We start from the raw sequence: 21,107 nt of genomic DNA on the forward strand, positions 1-21,107 counted from the left end.
AATGGACTGAGGCTGAAACTAAGAAAGTTTAAATAAATTTTAAGGCCATCAACACATTACATTGTGCCTTGACCCCCACTGAATTTAACAAAGTCTCAAGCTGTACAACAGCTAAACAAGTGTGGGAGAAACTTAGAATAATTCATGAAGGGACTTCTCAAGTCAAGGAGTCCAAAATTGCCCTCTTAACACATAATTATGAAATGTTCAAAATGGAGCCTGGTGAAGACATCACCAACATGTTTGATAGATTTACAAACATCACAAATAAATTAAGTCAGTTAGGCAAGCTTATTCCTGAACATGAATTAGCAAAAAGACTGCTTAGGAGTCTACTAAAAAACTGGAAGCCTAAAGTGACTGCCATTAGATAGGCTAAAGATCTGAACATCATCACACTTGATGAAATTTGTGGTTCTCTTCTTACTCATGAGCTGGAGCTTAAGGAAGAAGAAGAAGAAGACCGAAGGGAAGTAAAGGAAAAGAAAAAGAGTATTGCACTTAAAGCCAGCATCTTTAAAGAAGAGTTGGAAGAGCTTTCCTTTGATGATGATGAAGAATTAGCTTTGGTTGCAAAAAAATTTAGAAAGCTAATGAGTAGAAGAAATCGAAGGCTAGCTAGAAGAGGTTTCAAGAAAGACCAAGGTGCCTCATGGAAAAATAGAAACAAAATTAACTCCAACAAAAAGAAAGAGCTCATCTACTACGAGTGCACGAAACCTAGTCACTTCAAGTCCGAGTGTCCATTGCTGAAAGATGAAACTCCCAAGAAAAATAAGAAATCTAAGAAAGCAATGGTGGCAGTTGCATGGTTGGACAGTGACACATCAAGCTCTGAAACTGATGATGAAAAATCTGAGGAAAGAGCAAACATCTGTTTAATGGCACAAGAGGATGAAACAGAGGTATCCTCATCCCCCTGCATTAATTCTTCTGATGATTTACAAGATGAGTATGAGTGCCTTTATGATGAATTTGAAAAACTTTTTTCAAAATACAAATCATTAAAGAAAAAGGCTTCATCACTTGAAAATGATTTGGAACAAATCAAACAAGAATTTACTTCTGTTTTTGAGCAAAGAAATATTTTGCAAGTTAAGTTAGAACACTAAAAAATAGACTTTGAGGTTTTAAAACAAGAGCTGGAAAACAAGTCTGAAGCTTTGCAAATAATTCTTGATGAAAACACAACTCTTAAATGTTTGAAAAATGAATCTTCAAAAAGAGATGTATACAATAATAAAAATTCAGCTAAGGCATTACCTAGATGTTATGATTGTGGTAAACATGGTCATTTATCATATGATTATTTTAAGAAAAGAAAAGTGCAGAAAGTTAAGAAAATCTGGATTCCTAAAGGATTTTTTGTTGCAACTAACACTCAAGGACCCATCAAAGTATGGGTACCTATAAAGAAAAACTGAAATTTTGTTTTGTAGGTTGAGCTGGACTTAAAGGAGACATGTTCAAGAGCTCAACTCAAGAAGAAACAGCCTTGGTACATGGACAGTGGCTGTTCATGGCACATGACAAGACATGAAATACGGTTTGCTCAGCTGGATAAGAGAAATGGAGGAACAGTATCCTTTGGAGATGATTCAAAAGGAAGAATCCATGGTATAGGTACGGTTGGTAAGAATGCCCAAACTCAAATTAGTCATGTGTTGTTGGTTAAAGGCTTAAAGCATAATTTACTAAGTATTAGTCAATTATGTGATAAAAGATTTAAAGTATGTTTTGATTCAACTAAGTGTGGAGTAATAGATATGAGTACAAATAAAATCTCATTTATAGGAAAAAGATTGAAAAATATGTATGTAGTTTTTCTTGAATATCTTGAAGTAAATAGTGAGGTATGTCTTGTTGCAAATGCTGAAAATGATAGCTGGTTGTGGCATAAAAGATTAGGACATGTAAGTTTGCATACTATGTCAAAATTGATTAGAAAGAATTTAGTAGTTGGGTTGTCGGATTTACAATTTGAAAATGACAAAATATGTGATGCTTGTCAACTAGGAAAACAAGTTAGAACATCCTTTAAGACCAAGAAGATAGTGTCAACATCTAGACCTCTTGAATTGCTACACATTGATCTATTTGGTCCAATAAGCACAACTAGCTTATGAGAAAAATCTTATGGCTTTGTAATAGTTGATAACTATTCTAGATATACTTGGGTGTATTTTCTTGCTCATAAGAATGATGCTCTACAAGCATTCTTAAGTCGTTGTAAGAAAGTAAAAAATGAAAAAGGACTAGCTATAGTTAGTATAAGGAGTGATCATGGAAGAGAATTTGAAAATGATGAGTTGAAAAGTTTTGCAATGAAAAGAGATTGGATCATAATTTTTCTACACCTAGAACACCCCAGCAAAATGGAGTTGTAGAAAGGAAAAATCGAACCTTAAAAGAAATGGCTAGGACCATGCTATGTGAGAACAACCTACCTAAATATCTTTGGGTTGAGGCAGTAAATACATAGGCTTATATTCTTAATAGAGTCTCAATAAGACCCTTGATTTCAAAGACTCCATATGAACTTTATAAAGGTAGGAAACCAAATATTTCTCACCTTAGGAGTTTTGGTTGCAAGTGCTTTGTATTGAACAATGGAAAACAGCCCCTAGGGAAGTTTGATGTAAAGAGTGATGAAGTAATTTTTTAGGATATGCATTAAACTCAAAGGCCTATAGAGTTTTTAACAAAAGGACCTTCACCGTTGAAGAATCAATTCATGTAGTTTTTGATGAGTCAAATGCTTTACAAAAAGAAGTTCATGATGATGATGATGATGTAGAAGTCCTAGAAACACAAATGGAGGAAATGAGTTTAGAAAACAACAAACATAATGAAGAAAGCTCACCTAGAAGAGAAAATGAAACTCCACCTTTAGAAAATCTGCAAAGAGCAAAAAATTAGCATGATGATCTTCCAAGGAGTTGGAGATTTGTAAGAGACCACCCACAAGACCAAATAATAGGTGACATTTCACAAAGAGTTAGAACTAGAAAAGCAACAAGAGAAACTTGTGAGTTTTCAGCTTTTATATCTCAAATTGAACCTAAAAACTTTGAAGAAGCTGAAAAAGAGGAAAGTTGGACAATGGCCATGTAAGAAGAACTTGATCAATTCACAAGGAATTGTGTATGGTCATTAGTACTTAGACTTTTAAATCACCCTATTGTTGGTACAAAATGGGTATTTAGAAATAAGGTAGATGAGCAAGGAAATGTAGTTAGAAATAAAGTTAGGCTAGTAGCAAAAGGATACAACCAAGAGGAAGCAATAAATTATGATGAAACCTTTGCTCCCGTTGCTGGGATTGAAGCCATAAGGTTGTTGCTAGCTTTTGCATGTTTCATGAATTTTAAACTGTTCCAAATGGATGTAAAAAGTGCATTTTTAAATGGATTAATTCAAGAGGAAGTATATGTAGAACAACCACTTGGTTTTGAAGACTTTGAAAAATCTGATCATGTTTTCAAACTTCATAAAGCCTTGTATGGATTGAAACAAGCTTCTAGAGCTTAGTATGAAAGGCTTTCAAAATTTCTAGTTAAAAAAAGGTATGATAGAGGCAGCATCAATACTGCATTCTTCATAAAAAGATATCTAAATGGTTTAATTGTTGTGCAAATATATGTGGATGACATTGTATTTGGTGCAACTAATGAGGCTTTATGCAAGAACTTTGATAAGGAAATGCAGGGTGAATTTGAGATGAGCATGATGGGAGAGTTGAAGTACTTTCTTGGTCTTCAAATTAAACAAAGTGAGGAAAGAATCTTCATCAACCAAGAAAGATATACTCAAGATATGCTCAAGAAATTCGATATGCTGAAGCTGAAACCAATTTCCACACCAATGAGTACATCCACCAAACTTGACTTAGATGAAAAAGGTAAGGATGTAGATCAAAAGCTCCATAGAGGTATGATCGGCTCTCTTCTCTACTTAATAGCAAGTAGACCAGATATTCAGTTTAGTGTGTGCTTGTGTGCAAGATTTCAATCACAACCTAAAGAATCACACCTAACAGTTGTTAAGAGAATTTTTAGATACCTAATAGACACTCAAAGGTTAGGAATATGGTACTCTAGAGACTCAGCCTTTAGCTTAGTTGATTATTCAGATGTTGACTTTGTTGGCAGCAGAACAGATAGGAAAAGCACTAGTGGAACATGCGAATTTTTAGGAAGGATGCTTGTGTCTTGGTCCAACAAAAAGTAAAACTCAATGGCACTATCTGCGGCAGAGGTTGAATATGTATCATTAGGTAGTTGCTGTGCATAAATCCTTTGGATCAAGCAATAATTAAAAGACTATGGAATAATTATGCATAATGTACTAGTATATTGTGATAACACGAGTGCAATCAATATATCAAAAAACCTTGTGCAGCACTCTAGGACAAAACACATTGAAATTAGTCACCATTTTATTAGAGACCATGTAGTGAAAAATGATATTAAGATAGAATTTGTTAATACTTTACATCAATTAGCAGACATTTTTACCAAACCTCTGAGTGAAGATAGATTTTGTGAGATTAGAAGAAATTTAGGGATGATTAGTGCGAAGGAATTATAGGAAAACCTTTGGCTCTCACATAGAAAACAGAATGCATTCAGTCGACTAAGGAAATCTTAGTCAACTAAGAGTGGTCTGACAGCATTAAATAATAAGACTCAGTGAGTTTAGAGAAAGAGGAGTAAAATGTGGTAAAAATTGGGTTTACCAGGTGTAAAAAGAATGAAGAAAAATTGCCAAAGGAAAATAACCAAAATTTAGAGGGAATTTTAAAATTATGAAGAAATAAAAGTAGGGCAGTGCTAAAGGGAAGGTGAGTAGTTTTTCTGAGTAGTAACTGATGATTACCTCTCCTTCTCTCTCCCTTAGAACCCTTTGCTCTAAAAACAAAAACCTAAATCTTTCTGTTTGCCTCTGAAACCAACTCAAACCCTCAGAAATTTTTGGAACCAAAATGGCTAAAACATCTCAGAGTAAAGAGATATCGGAAAAGAAGAATGGAAAAGGCCAATAGAGGAAGGAACAGTAACAGAAAGTCTGAAGAAGAAACAGAAAATTATGCCTGCTTCAGTCAAAGAAATATTTGAAAAACCAAGAGAAAAGAAGCAGAAAACTGATAAGAAGAAAGAAACAGAACCCTCACTCTACAAAGGTACCAGTTCTTTTTCTTCAAAGTTTAGGAATAAGTTGCATGAATATAGGTTCAAAAATATCGAGAATGCACCAATCTCTTGTGGAAAATTTATTGATTGGAAGAGTTTTGAGGAAAATATAGAAATCCAGAGTAGTTTATCTAAGTACTTTGATGAACTGAAACTAAAAGGTTACAACACCTTTAAGAATAGGTCTTATAGTCGAAGTTTGGTTAAAGAATTCTATTCTGGTATTGCTTTGAAAGAAAAGGAATTAATAGATTCTGATGACTATGATGAAGATGGTTTGAATGTTTATCTGAATGGAAAAAAATTTTTTATGACTGCTAAAGATTTAGGAAACCTGCTGGAAATAGAATGCAAAAAAGGAGAGTATGAGCTCCTTGAAAAATATGATCCATCCTCATTGTGGGAGATCATTACCAGAAGGAAAGAAAAATATTCTTCAAAAAGAAATTCAGGTTTGATAATCAATCCTTAGATTAGGATTTACACTATTTTACAACAGCCAACATTCAAGGTAGAAGTGGAAGCCTTAGCTACATTAGCCTCAAGGACCTCTAGCTGATGGAGCATGCCTTCAACGAGGTACCTCTGAATCTGGGAAGATATATGATTGAAAAAATGAGAAGTGCTTGCAGACTTGATAAGGTTAATCTACCGTATGGGAATGTAATTACATCCCTTATGCAGAAAAAGGGAATATGGGCAAAGAGGTATGATATGGACCTAGTAAAAACCAAAGATTAAGCTATTTATTATGGGAGCTGGGTTAAAATGGGGTATATACTCGATGGGGAAAGATTCAATAAAACCCCCAAGACTGGTACAAGAAAAGCACACAGCCTACCTGCTCAACCTGAAGAAGCCCCTTCCAGATTCTCAAATGAAGTAATTTTTAATTTGCTCATGAGAATTGATGGAAAACTGACTAACCAAGGAGAAAAGATACAAAAAATTGAAAAGAAAATCACTGAGTTGGAAAACAAGTTGAGGGAGAAGGAAAACATTCCACCTGAACTTGTGGCTACAGACAACTCTGCAACATCTAGCACTGCCCAGCACAGCAAGGTGCTGAAGGTTCAGTTGAGCCAGTAGAAATATCTACCCCTTATGTTGAAAGTTTTGGCTTTCAAGCTGAAGGTTCCACCTACAAGTCTACCAGTCCTGTTTTGCAAACTAAGGACTCTTTTCAAGGGGTTGATCAGCCAGCCAAGACATCCTCTCCTAAACCTCAAAGCAAAAATGATTTAGAACAAGGGACAGAAGTAGTTGGTCTAGAGACAGAGAAACAGTAGACCTCTCCTCCAAATTCAAAGAAAGTTTCTATTATAGATATCTTCCACCAAATGGTTAAGAAGGGACAAGCTGAAAAAGACACTGCTAGGATAGAAACTCAAAAGGATGGTGAAGATGTAGGAAAAGGAAAGAAACTTGCATCAGCTACCAGAGTAAAGGCAAAAGCAGGAAAAGCCAAAGCCACTGCAGTACCACCAATTGAGGTAAAACCACCAACCAAAGGCAAGAAGACTATGTCAACCAAGATAGTTTTTCTCAAAAGAAGAAAGTCTTCTAGGTTGGCAGTGAGATTCAGACTAGTTTCAACCTCTTCTCCTCAAAGTTTAATCCCTGTCTCTGACAAGTCCTCACCAAAACCTTCTCCTAGAAAGTCATCACTTTTTCGAGAGCCCTCTCATTTTCCTCTAAACCCTTTCTATGACACTGAATCCTCACCCTCTGACACATCAGATGAATAGAAGCCCCTTTCTTTGATGTTGACAAAAAGGGGGAGTAGAATGGGTGCAAGAACCAGAGAATGGGTGTAAAAATTAAAAACAAAATGTTAGGGTGGAGGAACAAAGAACCTAGGAAAGAAAAGAAAACAAAATCAAGAGCAAGAACTTAGAAAAATAGGAGATAGGAAGCAAAATTATCCAGGGGCAATTACGAAATACTTTTTAGTTAACTGCTATTTGTGCCATGGTGGCACTTGAACACTTAAGTTTAATTCTGTTGTTTATATGGTTGTGTGTGAAAAGTGAATGCTAAAATGTCTATGTTATTTAACTGCTACAAATTGAAGTTTGTTGATATTTTGCTATCTTGATATTTTTACTATCATGAACAAAATCTGCTGATGCTATGCTGATATTGATTTACAAGCTGATAAATGATTTTCAATATGACATTGAGAATAACTTCTGTTTATAAATAAACAGATATAGATGTTGTGCATAGAATTTCATTTGAATCATGAAGGGAATAGATAAAATCTAATGACTGCATGCTGTTGACAGAACTTTGCTGAATTCTTTATGAAAATCTATCAACATTCATTACTGTAAATCATTCTAGATTTCTGCACATGTATATACACATATATAATCTAAGTGTACAATGTCATTCTCTCTATATGACAAGAATAAAATTTTCTAGAATAAAAGTAAGCAAAATATGCACATATTAAGGGGGAGCATATACGTAGGGGGAACAATCCTCATTTTTTGCAGAAAATTAAAAAGAGTAAAAAGGCACTATGCTGTTAATTAAGGAATGTTTTGTCATCATAAAAAATGGGTGAATTGTTGGCTCCATTAGTTTTTGATGATAATAAAACATTCCCATTTATTTGTGTCTAATACCTTTACTTAAGTGTGTAGGAAAATTAATACATGAAATTAATTAATTTACTCTTCAAAGAGTATATCAAAAGAAAAAGAGGGATAAAAATAACAAGATGCAACTATCTAACAAGGAGGAAGCTTATTAGTGAAACAAGAAAGAATGTTGGTTGACCAAGTTTCAAAATTGAAGGAATGGCAAGCTGAAGAGTTTAAGAAACAAAACCAACTTGGTTGACCAAGTTAGTCGACTAACTGCTCTCTGCCAGAATTTGAAACCTGAAATAGAACCAACTTAGTCGACTAAGTCAGTTGACTAAGAGCTCTCTATCTGCAATTTGAACTAGAGCAGTACAAGACAGATTAACTGCTAGAACTCATCCTCAACTGTTTCCAACAACCATAAACTGTCAAACTGCCATCAGAGTTGCATCTTCAAGTATAAAAAGGGTCTTCCAATAATTAGAAACAAGTTTTTTAGAAGCTTTGAATGAGATTTGAGCTATAGAAAGTTAAAAAACCAGAAAAGCTTCACTGCACTTGCTTGCACCTAAACTCCTACTCTTTGCATTTGTATTTAGCACTCAATCTTGTACCACTCAGATCAACCAGTGATTATAGGTACCTTCTTTTACTACTTATCTTGTATTCGTGGAGTAAGAGAGTCACTCTAAGGGGTTATTCAAGCTTGAGATAGCTTGATTGTTGTAGGTTGTGGTTGAGCCTTGGAAAAACCACTTTGGGTTTTAGTTTAGCTAGTGAAAAACTAGTATAAAAGGTTGTGGTTGAGCCTTTGAAAAACCACTTTGAGTTTTGGTTAATCCCGTGAAAAACCATTGCTAAAGGTTGTGGTTGAGCCTACGAAAAGCCATTGTAAAAGCTTAGTGAAAGCTTGTGAAAGCTTGTGAATTCCGTTGTTTTTAGTGATTTGGTTTGAAAAATCCTTGATTGAACAATGAAGGTAGTGGATGTAGGTCTTGGATCGAACCACTATAAATTGTTGTGCATTGTATACTCTATTTTTATTTTCTTTGTTCTGAAAATGAGTTCTTCATTTTGTCAAGAGCCGATTTGTGCTATTCAACTCCCCTCTAGCACATATTATCGGGACCAACATTTAGTAGTATTTGTCTTTTATATATAAAATGAATGGTTAAAGGTTGTCAAATTTAGTGGATTTGTTTATTTAATGATGACTGTGCGTTATGTATATTGAGAAATGAGTAGACATTCTCGACTTTTTTATTTTGTTCAATAAATTGGATGGATATTTATTGGAGTTTAGACATTCATGTATAAAAGAGATGTCAAAATACTATAGATTCATGTTCATGCAAAATAAAAAGATGTAGAAAAAAATAATATTAAATTATAATTAATAAATATTAAATGAATCTATCCTACAGGTATTAAAAGTTAAAAATTTTTGTTTTCAAGTATTTATTATTGAAATAAATAAAAGTAAACCAAAGAATTTTGAAACATTTAATGATGACATTTCATAATTTTTGTTTCTTAGGTATACAAATCAACTATCAATCTTGTTGTTTTTTTTTTATATATTTGATTTGTCTGAAGTTATTGAACATTGTTAGTTGGTATCTTTTCTTACAATCCATTTCTTGCCAAACTTTGTGAATTGTATTCATTTTTTAATTCTACACACAATTTGTAATAAATCTTAGGGTAATGAACAATAAAAGAAGTTTCATCTTACATATTATGATTTACCTTAAGATGACCTATTTTATGGAGAATCCATTTGCTAAGTTAAGTCAAAAATTGCTTATTACCCAATTTCTCATGTTTGTTATCATCATATGGTAGGGGCAATGTTAACACCGCAAATGGGTATAAGAGTTCAATATATAGTGGTTTAATAGCATTTGGATCTGTAAAGTATTTCACAATCTTTGGAAGAAGTCAATTTATCTTTCAAGGAGATTACACACTATTAATATTTGATATTAGAGTGAGAAAGATGGTATAGCCAGAAAAATGTAAAAAATATAACTTCCTCCATCTTCTATAGTTCAATGCAACAATGTCTAAGTGTTTTTACGAAAATGAAATACCTGAGATTCAATACCTAACTCCAGACCGGAGACTATAGTCAGGAGGAATAGCAAAAGAGCTATCATATATTACCAAGGTGTAATTGGCCCAGGTTCAAAAACCTAATTCCTTAGTTAACCAAAGCTAACACGTGGCCCACCACATGGGTTTGGATCTTATAGTCATGTTTATAAATTAATGTAATACCTGCAAGTTGCTGCTGTAGAATATATTACAAAATGTTAAACATCATTTACATCACACAATTTCAGTTTTGTTCAAATAAGTGATAAAGAAGAAGCAATGCTACTACTTTAAAAGTTTTCCTTTTTGAAGGTGTTCCAATATACTTAACCATAATGTTTGCATCAGTTTTATAGAGGGCAACAAGATGATCATGGAATATTCTTTCCTTTGTAATCCAAAGAAATATAAATTATTCTAAAAATCAAATGGAAATGAAATAATATACCTTTGACAAATACAATTATTACTTGGAAGATATACCATCAAGCTTAACATGATGCACATGAGGACCCTTTTACAACATATAGAAAAAGCTTTACACTACAATGGAAAAGCAAATGTAGGTAGAAAACAAATGAAATGATCAATTACATCAATAATCAATAATTGATTAAATAATATTAAGGGTATATTTTACATTGTAGAAGCTTCTCTTTAGTGTCTGAACACTATTGCATGAAATGTCAGCTATAAGACAACGTTTCTAATTTTGGAAGGTTCATTGACTTATAAATTTTATACAAGTATATTTCTTTCCTTTTAGTATTCATTTTAATTTGATCAACTCATTCAAACTAATTACATTATAGATGCTAATAACATATATTATCATATACCTTTAGAACATGAAGGTTTTAAGGGACAACCTATTGAACTTTGATTCTGGATTGTAAAAGTAACTTAAAGATGAGATCAAGAGGCAAGAGTAGAGGGATGATGTGTTATATACCTCCATAACTTATCTAGATTGATGCAGCAACTTTAAGATTGACATTTGCTTGAAGCCATTTCTTCAACTCAGAATGTACTTATTATGTAGACAAAAAATTTATAAGTTAACATTCACTAAAGAAAACTGTAAGCAAGAGAGAAAAGGATCTGTAAGCAAATGGATACTAATTGAGAATGTACAATTTTATTAAGTAAGAGAAAAGAAAGTCAACCTTAATGTAAATTTTGGAAGATTTCTTTATACACTACATTTTTTGTTTTATTTAATTGTTCTTTGTCTTAATTCAAAATTAAGATGTTCAAACTTTGTCGTGATTCAACTTTAGACAAAGCTACGTACAATTGACCATGTGTGAAGACAAGTTTTGGTAAATACAAACCAACAATACCAAGAGTTTATTCTTGACTTTTATTTATTGTCATACTATAAGATAATTTGACCGAAAATTGTTTTCTTTGGAAAACAAATGGCCGTTTTTGTTGTTTGTGTTGGCTCCATTAGCTTTTGATGATAATAAAATATTTTCATTTATTTGTGTCTAATACCTTCATTTGAGTGTGCAGGAAATTAATATATGAAATTAATTTATTAACTCTTCAAAGAGTATTTTTGAAAGAAAAAAAGGGATAAAATCAACAAGATGTAATTGAATAACAAGGAAGAAGCTTGTTGGTGAAACAAGGAAGAACATTGGTTGACAAAATTTCAAATTGGAGAAATGGCGAGGTGAAGAGTTTGAGAAACAAAACAAATTTAGTCGACCAAGTTAGTCGACTAAGTGCTCTCTGCCAAGATTTACAAATCAGAAACAGAATCAACTTAGTTGACCAAGTCAGTCGACTAAGAGCTCTCTATCTATAATTTGAACCAGAGCACTACAAGATAGATTAACGTCTAAAACTCATCCTCAACTGTTTTCAATGGATATAAACTGCCAAACTGCCATCAGAGTTGCATCTCCAAGTATAAAAGGGTCTTCCAACAATTAGAAAGAAGTTTTTTGAAGCCTTGACTAAGATTTGAGCTATAGAAAGTAGAAAAACTAGAAAAACTTCACTGCACTTGTCTGCACTTAAATGCCTACTCTTTGCATTTGTATTTTGCTCTCAATCTTGTACCAATCAGATCAACCAGTGATCATAGGTACCTTCTTTTACTACATTTCTTGTATTTAGAGTGAAAAAGTCACTCTAAGGGGTTATGCAAGCTTGGGATAGCTTGATTGTTGTAGGTTGTGGTTGAGCATTGGAAAACCACTTTGGGTTTTAGTTTAGCCCGTGAAAAACTAGTATAAAAGGTTTTGGCTTAGCTTGGTAAAAGCCATTGTAAAGCTTGGTGAAAGCTTGTGAATTTCACTTGTGTTTAGTGAATTTGTGAGAAAATCCTTGGTTGGATAATCAAGGTAGTGGATGTAGGTCTTGGACTGAACCACTTTAAATTGCTGTGTATTTTATACTCTGTTTTTATTTTCTTAAGTTTTGGAAATTAGTTTCTAATATTGTTAAGGGCCAAATTGTGTTATTCACCCCCCTCTAGCATATATTATAAGGACCAACAATTGGTATTAGAGCTAGTTCCCTGTTATTAAGGCTTAACATTCTTTGGAAGGATCCAAATGGATTAACAAAAATCAGTAGTGGCTGAGAGACAATCAGCAAACAGACCACCTATGTTTGATGGCTCTAATTACCTTTACTGGAGCATTAGAATGTCAATTTATATTAGGGCTATAGATTATGAAATGTGGGACGTCATAATTGATGGACCCTTTATGCCCTCAATCGTGAATGTAGTGACAAATGAGTTGATGCCCAAGCCAAGGTCTGAATAGACTGAGGCTGAAACTAAGAAAGTTCAAATAAATTTTAAGGCCATCAACACATTACATTGTGCCTTGACCCCCATTGAATTTAACAAAGTCTCAAGCTGTACAACAGCTAAACAAATGTGGGAGAAACTTAGAATATCAAGGAGTCCAAAATTGCTCTCTTAACACATAGTTATGAAATATTCAAAATGGAGCCTAGTGAAGACATAACCAGCATGTTTGATAGGTTTACAAACATCACATATAAATTGAGTCAGCTAGGCAAGCCTATCCTTGAACATGAATTAGTAAAGAGACTACTTAGAAGCATACCAAAATCTTGGTAGCCAAAATTGACTACCATTAGAGAAGCTAAAGATCTGAACATCATCACACTTGATGCGATTTGTAGATCTCTTCTTACTCATGAGCTGGAGCTTAAGGAAGAAGAAGAAGAAGATTGAAAGGAAGCAAAAGAAAGAAAAAGAGTATTGCACTCAAAGCCAGCATCATTGAAGAAGAGTTAGAAGAGCTTTCTTGTGATGATGATGAAGAATTAGCTCTAGTTGCAAGAAAATTTAGAAAGCTAATGAGCAGAAGAAATCGAAGGCTAATAGAAGAGGTTTCAGGAAAGACCAAAGTGCCTCATGGAAAAACAGAACCAAATTTGACTCTAACAAAAAGGAAGAGCTCATCTGCTACGAGTGCAAGTAACCTGGTCACTTCAAGTCTGAATGTCCATTACTGAAAGTTTAAACTCACAAGAAAAATAAGAAATCCAAGAAAGCAATGGTGGCTGCTGCATGGTCGGATAGTGACACTTCAGGCTCTGAAACTGATGGTGAAAAATCTAAAGAAAAAGTAAATATCTGTTTAATGGCACAAGAGGATGGAACAGAGGTATCCTCATCCCCCTACATTAATTCTTATGATGATTTACAAGATGAGTATGAGTGCCTGTATGATGAATTTGAATTTTTTTTTTTCAAAATACAAATCATTAAAGAAAAAGGCTGCATTACTTGAAAATGATTTGGAACAAATCAAACAAGAATTCACTTTTGTTTTTGAGCAAAGAAATATTTTGCAAATTTAGTTAGAACACTCAAAAACAGACTTTGAGGTTTTAAAACAAGAGCTGAAAAACAAGTCTGAAGCTTTGCAAATAACTCTTGATGAAAATACAGCTCTTAAATGTTTAAAAAATGAATCTTTAAAAGGAGATGCATACCACAATAAAAATTCAGCTAAAGTATTACCTAAATGTTATAATTGTGGTAAACATGGTTATTTATCATATGACTGTTTTAAGAAAAGAAAAGTGCAGAAAGTTAAGAAAATATGGGTTCCTAAGGGATCTTTTATTGCAACTAACACTCAAGGACCCATCAAAGTATGGGTACCTATAAAGAAAAACTGAAATTCTATTTTGTAGGTTGAGCTGGACTTAAAAGAGACATGTTCAAAAGCTCAACTCAAGAAGAAACAGCCTTGGTACTTGGACAGTGGCTGTTCATGGCACATGACAAGACATGAAATGCTGTTTGCTTATCTAGATAAGAGAAGGGGAGGAACCGTATCCTTTGGAGATGATTCAAAAAGAAGAATCCATGGTATAGGTACGGTTGGTAAGAATTCCCAAACTCAAATTAGTCATGTGTTGTTGGTTAAAGACTTAAAGCATAATTTACTAAGTATTAGTCAATTATGTGATAAAGGATTTATAGTGTCCTTTGATTCAACTAAGTGTGAAGTGATAGATATGAGTACAAATAAAATCTCATTTATAGGAAATAGATTGAAAAATATGTATGTAATTTTTCTTGAAGATCTTGAAGCAAATAGTGAAGTATATCTTGTTGCAAATGCTGAAAATGATAGTTGGCTATGGCCTAGGAGATTAAGACATGTGAGCATGCATACTATGTCAAAATTAATTAAGAAAAATCTTGTTGCTGGACTGCCTGAGTTAAAATTTGAAAATGATAAGATATGTGATGCTTGCCAACTAGAAAAATAAGTTAGGACATCCTTCAAGTCTAAGAAGTTTGTGTCAACATATAGACCTCTTGAATTGTTACACATTGATCTTTTTAGTCTAATAAGCACAACTAGCTTAAGAGGAAAATCTTATAGCTTTGTAATAGTTGATGACTATTCTAAACATACTTGGGTGTATTTTCTTGCTCATAAGAATGATGCTCTACAAGCATTCTTAAGTCATTGTAAGAAAGTAGAAAATGAAAAAAGACTAGCTATAGTTAGCATAAAGAGTGATCATGGAGTAGAATTTGAAAATGATGAGTTTGAAAAGTTTTGCAATGAGAGGGGTTGGATCACAATTTTTCTGCACCTAGAACAGCTCAGCAAAAGAGAATTGTAGAAAGGAAAAACGAAACCTTGAAAGAAATGGTTAAAACCATGCTATGTGAGAACAACCTACCTAAATATCTTTGGGCTGAGGCAATAAATACAACAGCTTATATTCTTTATAGAGTCTCAATAAGACCCTTGATTTCAAAGACTCCATATGAACTTCATAAAGGTAGGAAACCAAATATTTCTCACCTTAGGAGTTTTGGCTGTAAATGCTTTGTATTGAACAATGAAAAACAACCCTTAAGGAAGTTTGATGCAAAGAGTGATGAAGCAATATTTTTAAAATATGCATTAAACTCAAAGGCCTATAGAGTTTTTAACCAAAGGACCTTAACCGTTGAAGAATCAGGTCATGTAGTTTTTAATTAGTCAAATGCTTTACAAAAAGAAGTTCATGATGATGATGATGATGATGTAGAAGTCCTAGAAAAAAAATAGAGGAAATGAGCTTAGAAAACAACAAAAATAATGAAGAAAGCTTACCTAGAAGAGAAAATGAAACTCCACCTCTAGAAAATCTGCAAAGAGCAGAAAATTAGCATGATGATCTACCAAGGAGTTGGAATTTTGTAAGAGATCACCCACAAGACCAAATAATATGTAACATTTCACAAGGAGTTAAAACTAGGAAAGCAACTAGAGAAACTTGTGAGTTTTCAACTTTTATATCTCAAATTGAACTTAAAAACTTTGAAAAAACTGAAAAAGAGGAAAGTTGGATAATGGCCATGTAAGAAGAACTTGATCAATTCACAAGGAGTCGTGTATGGTCATTGGTACCTAGACCTTTAAATCACCCTATTGTTGGTACAAAATAGGTATTTAGAAATAAGGTAGATGGGCAAGGAAATGTAGTTAGAAATAAAGCTAGGTTGGTAGCAAAAGGGTACAACCCAGAAGAAGGAATAGATGATGATGAAACTTTTGCTCCGGTTGCTAGGATTGAAGCCATAAGATTGTTGCTAGCTTTTGCATGTTTTATGAATTTTAAATTGTTCCAAATGGATGTAAAAAGTGCATTCTTAAATGGATTAATTCAATAGGAAGTATATGTAGAATAACCACCTGGTTTTGAAGACTTTGAAAAATCTGATCATGTTTTCAAACTTCATAAAGCCTTGTATGGATTGAAACAAGCTCCTAGAGCTTGGTATGAGAGGCTTTCAAAATTTCTAGTTGAGAAAGGGTATGATAGAGGCAACATTGATACTACAATGTTTATTAAGAGATATCTAAATGATTTAATTGTTGTACAAATATATGTGGATGACATTTTATTTGGTGCAACTAATGAGGCTTTGTGCAAGAATTTTGCTAAGAAAATGTATGGTGAATTTGAAATGAGAATGATGGGAGAGCTAAAGTACTTCCTTGATCTTCAAATCAAACAAAGTGAGGAAGGAATCTTCATCAACCAAGAAAGATACACTCATGATATGCTCAACAAAATTTGATATGCTAAAGCTGAAATCAATTTCCACACCAATGAGTCCAACCACCAAACTCGACTTAGATGAAAAAGGTAAGGATGTAGATTAAAAGCTCTATAGAGGTATGATCGGTTCTCTTCTCTATTTCACAGCAAGTAGACCAGATATTCAGTTTAGTGTATGCTTGTGTGCTAGATTTCAGTCACAACCTAAAGAAACACACCTAACAGCTGTTAAGAGAATTTTTAGATACCTCTAGACACTCAACTCTTAACTTAGTTGGCTATTCAGATGCTGACTTTGCTGGTAGCAGAACTGATAAGAAAAGAACTAATGGAACATGCCAATTTTTAGGAAGCATGCTTGTATCTTGGTCCAACAAGAAACAAAATTCAGTGGCACTATCTACAGTAGAGGCTGAATATGTATCATTAGGAAGTTGCTGTGCACAAATTCTTTGGATTAAGCAACAATTAAAAGATTATGGAATAACTATGCATAATGTACCAATATACTGTGATAACACAAGTGCACTCAATATATTAAAAAATCCTGTGCAGTACTCTAGGACAAAACACATTAAAATTAGACACTATTTTATTAGAGACCATGTGGTGAAAAATGATATTAAGATAGAATTTGTGAATACTTTACATCAATTAGTAAATATTTTTACCAAACCTCTAAGTGAAGATAGATTCAGTGAGATTAGAAAAAATTTAGGGATGATTAGTGTGGAGGAATTATAAGAAAACCTTTGGCTCTCACATAGAAAACAGAATGCTTTCAATCGACTAAGGATTTCTTAGTCAACTAAGAGTGGTCTGACAGCCTTAAATAATAAGACTCAATGAGTTTAGAGAAAGAAGAGTAAAATGTGGTAAAATTTTGAGTTTACCGAGTGCAAAAAGAATGAAGAAAAACTATCAAAGGTAAATAACCAAATTTTAGAGGGAAGTTTGAAATTATAAAGAAATAAAATAGGGCAGCACTTAAAAGGAAGGTGAGCAGTTTTTCTGAGTCATAACTGCTGACTACCTCTCATTTTCTCTCCCCTGAAACCCGTTGCTCTAAAAACAAAAACCTAAATCTTCTTGTTTGCCTCTGAAATCAACTCAAACCCTCAGAAACTTTTGTAACCAATATGGCTAGAACAGCTTAGAGTAAAGAGATATCAGAGAAAAAGAAAGGAAAAAGACCAATGGAGGAAGGAACAGGAACGAAAAGTCTGAAGAAGAAACTGAAAATCATGCCTAGTTCAGTGAAAGATATATCCGAGAAACTAAAAGAAAAGAAACAAAAAACTGACAAGAAGAAATAAACAGAGCCCTCACTCCATAAAAGTACCAGTTCTTCCTTTTCGAAATTTAGGAATAAGTTGCATGAGTATAGATTGAAAAATATCGAGAATGCACCAATCTCTTGTGGAAAATTCATTGATTGGAAGAGTTTTGAGGAAAATGTAGAAATCCAGACCAATCTATCTGAGTACTTTGATTAACTGAAACTAAAAGGTTACAGCACCTTTAAGAATAGGTCTTATAGTCTAAGTTTGGTCAAAGAGCTTTATTCTGAAATTGCTTTGAAAGAAAATGAATTAATAGATTCTGATGATTATGTAGAAGATGGTTTGAATGTTTATCTGAATGGAAAATAGTTTGTTATGATTGCTGAAGATTTAGGAAATCTACTGGAAATAGAATGCAAAGAGGGAGAGTATGAGCTCCCTGAAAAATATGAGGCATCCTCATTGTGGGAAATCATCACTGGAAGAAAAGAAAAATATTCTTCAAAAAACAATTCAGTTATGATAATCAGTCCTTAGATTAGGATTTTACACTAGTTTACAACAGCCAACATTCAAGGTAGAAGTGGAAGCCTTAGCTACATTAGCCTCAAAGACCTCTAGCTGATGGAGCATGCCTTCAACGAGGTACTTTTGAATCTGGGAAGATTTATGATTGAAAAAATGAGAAGTGCCTGCAGACTTGATAGGGTTAATCTGCCATATGGGAATGTACTTACATCCTTGGTGCAGAAGAAGGGAGTATGGGCAAAGAAGTATGATTTGGACTTGGTAAAAATCAGAGATCAAGCTATTTATTATGGGAGCTTGGTTAAAATGGGGTATATACTCGATGGGAAAAGATTCATTAAATCCCGAAGACTGGTCCAAGAAAAGAACACAGCCTACCTGCTCAACCTGAAGAAGCCCCTTCCAGATTCTCAAATGAAGTAATTTTTAATTTACTCATGAGGATTGATGGAAAGTTGACTGACAAAGAAGAAAAGATACAAAAAATTGAAGAGAAAATCACTGAGTTAGAAAACAAGCTAAAGGAGAAAGAAAGCCTTCCATCTGAACTTGTGGCTGCAGACAACTCTGCAACATCTAGCATTGCACCAGCACAGCAAGGTGCTGAAGGTTCAGTTGAGCTAGTGGAAAATTCTTCTCCTCATGTTAAAAGTTCTAGCTTTCAAACTGAAGGTTCCATCTACAAGTCTGCCAGTCCTGTTTTGCAAATTGAAAACTCTCCTCAAGGGGTTGATCAGACAACCAAGACATCCTCTTCTAAATCACAAAGCAAAAATGACTCAGAACAAAGGACAGAGAAATAGCAGGCCTCTCCTCTAAATTCAGAGAAAGTTTCCATTATGGATGTCTACCATCAAATGGTTAAGGAGGGACAAGCTGAAAAAGACACTATCAAGACAAAAGCTCAAAAAGATGGTGGAGATGTAGGAAAAGGGAAGAAGCCTGCATCAACTACCAAGGTAAAGGCAAAAGTAAAAAAAGCCAAAGCCACTGTAGCACCACCAACTGAGGCAAAACCACCAATCAAAGGCAGGAAGATGATGGCCACCAAGACAACTTTTCTCAAAAGAAGAAAGTTTTCTAGGTTGGCAGAGAAATCCAGACCAGTTTTAGCCTCTTTTCCTCATAATCCAATCCTTGTCTCAAACAAGTCCTCACTAGAACATTCACCTCTCCGAAAGCCCTCTCTTTTTCCCTAAACCCTTTCTATGACACTGAATCCTCACCTTCTAACACATCAGATGAATAGAAGCCCCTTCCTTTAATGCTAACAAAAAGGGGGAGTAGAATCAGAAGCAGGAAAATGGGTGCAGAAACTAGAAAATGAGTGCAAGAATTAAAAGAAAATGTTAGGGTGGAGGAACCAAGAACCTAGGAAAGAAAAGAAAGCAGAATCAAGAGCAGGAACTTAGAAAAATAGGAGATAGGAAGCTAAATTGTCTAAGGGCAATTTTGGAATACTTTTTTATTAACTGCTATTTGTGCCATGGTGGCACTTAAACACTTAGTTTTAATTCTGTTGTTTATGTGGTTATATGTGAAATATGAATGCTGATATGACTATGATGCTTAACTATTACAAATTGAAGTCTGCTGATATTTTAGTATTTTTACTATCATGAATAAAATCTGTTGATGCTATGCTGATATTGATTTACATGCTGATAAATGATTTTTGTTATGGCATTGTGGATAACTTCTGCTTGTAAATAGATATAGATGGTGTGTATAGTATATCAATTGAAACATGAATGATGTACACTAAATCTGAAATCAATAAACTGTTGACAGCTGTTGAAACATTGATGAAAATCTGTCAAAACTTGCATCTGAAAATTTTTGGCTGAAAATCACTCGATATTGCTGCACATATGTATACTCTAAATGCATAATATCATTTTCTATATGACGAAAATAAAATTTGCTGGAATAAAATAAGCAAAATATGCACACACTAAGGGGGACCAATCCTCATTTTCTGCAGAAAACTAAAAAGAATTAAAATGACACTATGCTATTAATCAATGAATGTTTTGTCATCATCCAAAAGGGGGAGATTGTTGGCTCCATTAGTTTTTGATGATAATAAAACATTCTCATTTATTTGTGTCTAATACCTTCATTTGAGTGTGCAAGAAATTAATATATGAAATTAATTTATTAACTCTTCAAAGAATATTTTTGAAAGAAAAAGAGAGATAAAATCAACAAGATGTAACTGAATAACAAGGAGGAAGCTTGTTAGTGAAATAAAGAAGAACATTGGTTGACTAAATTTCAAATTAGAAAAATGGCGGGGTGAAGAGTTTGAGAAACAGAACAAATTTAGTCGACCAAGTTAGTCGACTAAGTGCTATCTGCCAAGATCTGCAACCTAGAAATAGAATCAACTTAGTCGACCAAGTCAGTCGACTAAGAGCTCTTTGTTTGCAATTTGAACCAGAGCACTGCAAGATAGATTAACGGCTAGAACTCATCCTCAACTATTTTCAACAGATATAAACTGCCAAACTGCCATCAGAGTTGCATCTCTAAGTATAAAAAGGTCTTCCAACAATTAGAAACAAGTTTTTTGAAGCCTTGACTGAGATTTGAGCTATAGAAAGTAGAAAAACCAGAAAAGCTTCACTGCAGTTGTTTGCACTTAAACGCCTACTCTTTGCATTTGTATTTTGCTCTCAATCTTGTACCAATCAGATCAACCAGTGATCATAGGTACCTTTTTTTACTATCTTTCTTGTATTCTTAGAGTGAGGAAGTCACTCTAAGGGGTTATTCAAGCTTGGGATAGCTTGATTATTGTAGGTTATGGTTGAGCCTTGGAAAACCACTTTGGG

The sequence above is a fragment of the Theobroma cacao genome, chromosome 1 (genome assembly GCF_053813885.1).
Source record: "Theobroma cacao isolate CCN51 chromosome 1, ASM5381388v1, whole genome shotgun sequence".
NCBI classification, from domain to species: domain Eukaryota; kingdom Viridiplantae; phylum Streptophyta; class Magnoliopsida; order Malvales; family Malvaceae; genus Theobroma; species Theobroma cacao.